Here is a 4029-nt window from a genome sequence, read left to right as displayed (position 1 = left end):
ATTTATTTAATAGATAAAGAAACCATTTATTTATAAAATTCCATGAACATAATCAATGCAAGATCAAATTTAGTATGGATCCTATTGCCAAACAGAGGAAGAAAATTATGGCAGAAATCATAGGCAGTAATTAGCAATAAATGATATCATACTATACAATAGAAATTAATTTAATGAAGAGATTGTATAGGTACATAAATTAATACATTAAATCTAAAAACTAGATAAAAAATATGATTAGAAGGAATCAATAGGAGATTACATGGAACTAGCCTTATTAGAAATTTCTAAGACCAATAATAAACCTCTATTGTTAAATTCATCTCAAAAAAGGTAGGAAAATAGAAAGTATAAAGAATAAGCATATTAGATTAATGCTAAAAACATCAAATAAGTTTCATCTATTTTAGATTAAAGCAAATACTATTCGTTACTTAGGCCTAATAATAGATAATGCCAATTTATGATTTTAAATAACAACAAAAGTGTGGAGATAGGTAATCAGAATAATTTAGAATAGGAAGGAAAGAGAAAAATTATTAAAGGGTATTATGTGGAGATTTTCTTAATCTATATCTAGTTTTAAACTCATATTTTTTGTATTGTAGGTTACTAACCCCCTATTGGAAGTTTAGCTATATGTGTTTTGCAGATGTTGATCTAATCTATTCACCCCGGATGGTTTTCCTTTCCTCTGCACATGCCTTCTTACCTATGTAGTGTAAGTATTTATATTGTATACTAACTCATCAATATTTTTATAAATATGTAATAAGATTTATATTTACACTACAGTATGCCCCTTTTATTATTTACTATATAGGACTTTGTTCCCAGGAAAGATTGGAGGTTTTCTTACTTCGTTCTTTCCTACCAGTGCTTGTTTGAACGAAGATTACTTTAACAATTCATTTTATTTTATTTAATATAACATAAGGCTTCATCCTTTAACTGATTAAAAAAAATGCATTCTTAATGTCTTTTTCATTTAGTTTTATATTTTACTTTAGCTAATGCATTGTAAATTTATATAGTTAAAATTGGTGATTTTTGTGTATATTTTGATACAAATACCCACGATTGAGCTTAACCATACGATTCTAGTTGAATCAATACACTCATCTAATTCAAATCACTAATGTGATCTTTATTGATAATCCAGTCCTACAAGAAACAATTCCAACATGGTTATCTGCCTGGATAATTTTCATAGCCACGATCTTGATATCGTAAATATGAAACAAAAATAAAAAATTTGCCTAAGAAAATTTTTGTTTATGACTTTTTACTTTAACATCATATTTATGAATAAATAATATGTATCACATTCACTTTGGTCCATCTATAAGGAAAGATTCATTGGTTATTATAATAGTAAATATATGCATTTGCAATCAAATTCTAAAACCAAGCAAATAATGTAGCACATCTAATCACACTTAGTCATGTAGATTGAATTGCCTAAAAATCCTCTTAGAATGAATTCTAAATTATTTTATTTTCTAGATCTTAGTTGTCATTAACTTTTGGGAGTCTCGTCTATTGATCTCTTTCTAGGATTTGGATGTTCAATTATGATATTTATGGTATCCCTAGACACCCAAATTAGGTGGTCATATATGATATTTGTGGCTTACGACATGTTGTAAGGAACATTCTAATAATGGTTAGGATGACCAACACCAAGTTGTTACAACATGGACTTGTACTTTTGGATATTATACAACTTGTAGTTTTGCTAACGACTCTCCTATAACATTCATGGTTTCTAATTTGAACTTGTATTTGGAATGGCATTGTGTCATTCAATATTTGCGCAAGCATTATCATGCTATTGTTAATGCACCAAATGAAATACATAGCCCCATTCTCCCTGCAAAGGGCTATCAATTCTTAAGTTGCAAGAGAAGCTCCTTAAACACACGCCTCAAAGTTATAAGAGATAATTTATTCTTTCAAAAACAAAGAGTAATTAGTACATGATTACATGAAACATTTGAATGTCTATCTAAAGCAAACTATTATTCAATCCAAAATCAACATATTTAGATTTGCTTTAAAAAGTTATACGAATATGAATAAATACCACAATTTATCTTCTTCCATCAAGAAATTATGAAAAGCCACATTTAATCTTCCTTTGTATAAACTAGAAACACATATTTTATGAGATGAATAAACAACTCAATAAATTCTTTCAATGACAGTAACCTAAAGATCAAACATTCTTTCCATATCATTGTATTATGAAAAACTAAATATTATATTCATTTTTTAATTTTTTTTTGTATAAAATGTTATTTGAAAATCCCTTTCTCTTACATTTTAAATTCTTCATAATAAAAACCTTGATATCTTTATTTATCTTTTCTTTCCCTCATATTTCTTTCATTAGATTTATAAATTAATGACCAAGACATATCAAACTCAATTAATGACCAAGACATATCAAGCTCTCCTCCTCTATATGCTAATTTAGGACCTAAATATGTTGTGAAACTTATAATTTTTTCATTGTACTTGAGATACAATTTTTTAAAAAATAAATAAATATTATTCTATTTTAGATGGAAATCTATAAATACGATCATATAACTTTAAAATTGGTGTGAAATTTTCTTTAAAAAAAATTGTATGAAAATCAAACGTTGTAAATTTCAAAACAAAATATTGTATTTACATTTTAAAAAAATTTAATCAATGCTACAATTTATAGAGAGGATAGCCTAGTCCCTCAAAATCACCCCAATTCGCCAGATTTCCGCAGCTTTAGATTAGAAAATTAAACTCAAGAAGATTAGAAAATTAAATATATTTTCTACATCAAACTCAAGAAGATTAGAAAATTAAAAAAACTTAGGAACAAGGCATTCCATATAAAAGCATTATATTTCGACAGAGACGAACTGCAAATCAATTTGGGGCTTCCGAAATGATTCCCGTTCCCTGCCCTCTGATAAAAATTCAATTTTTGTGAAGGGATGGAAAGATATTACTCATAGAATCGAATGAAAATCTTTCCTTAGAGTATGTAGAGTATATCCCAAATCTCTCCGCCGTGGCTGTTGTTGCGATATTGCAACTTCTGTCATCAGACGATTTCTCAGTTGTGGGATTCGAACCGTGAATGGGAGGATGATAATACATTTTGGCTGTCTGCGGACAGTGCGAATGGAAGCGTGCAAAGATCCTCACACAAAGATCGATCAATTCCATGCATTTTGCCATAACTCTGATTTGTCTGCTGAGAGCCGATTGAGTAAAATAAAATAATGAATGAATCTACTAATGCAAGAAAGCCCCAAATTTAAAGGGCTTTGTTATAAAGAGGCGTGACCGTTGGGAGATATGAAATGAATGTACCGCCGACCTTATCTCAGGGGTTCAACACGTGGACACACTTTGCAACCTTAAACACTAAATGTGTGGCCTACAAAGTTTATTTTCATTTTTTATTGAACTATGCTGAGTACAATTAAAAAAATAGCAGTTCATAAGGAGTTGCAAGAAAACAAATAATGATATTTTGCATTTCAACTAAATATGACATGGAGCTAAAAAGCTCAACTTCAAGTCAAAAGCATACATCAATCATCAAATTCATACAATAGAATATGTTGAGCTTAAAGATAAAATACTCTTCAAGGTGTTTGAAGCATGTCATCTCCTCCTTCAGCTGCGAGCACAGAGGCAAATTGTAACAAAACGTCACAGTAAAACAATAGCATTTCCACTTCCCAATGAACAATGTGATTAGGAAAAAAACAATTCAACATTTAGTTTTCCAAATATTCATTAGAATAAATTGGCTTATAGAATCATCAATCATGTTCTTATAAAGCTCAATTCCCAAATAACTTCTTTCTAATGCAAGTCATGATTAAAAATAGCTAGAAAATGCACAAAAATAACATTCCATTTTTTCTTAGACAAAGGAGAGACCACCAAAATGTGTTCAGTAGTTTCAAAATACTGGCATAAGGGACACTTTGATGGAGTAATCTGCAAAAAAATCAATATGTCCCCTAC

The sequence above is a fragment of the Cupressus sempervirens genome, chromosome 3, assembly GCF_028749045.1.
Source record: "Cupressus sempervirens isolate cs-2001-9-10 chromosome 3, ASM2874904v1, whole genome shotgun sequence".
Classification (NCBI taxonomy): domain Eukaryota; kingdom Viridiplantae; phylum Streptophyta; class Pinopsida; order Cupressales; family Cupressaceae; genus Cupressus; species Cupressus sempervirens.
The sequence above is the reverse complement of the archived record's forward strand: the minus strand, read 5'-3'. Positions refer to the sequence as shown.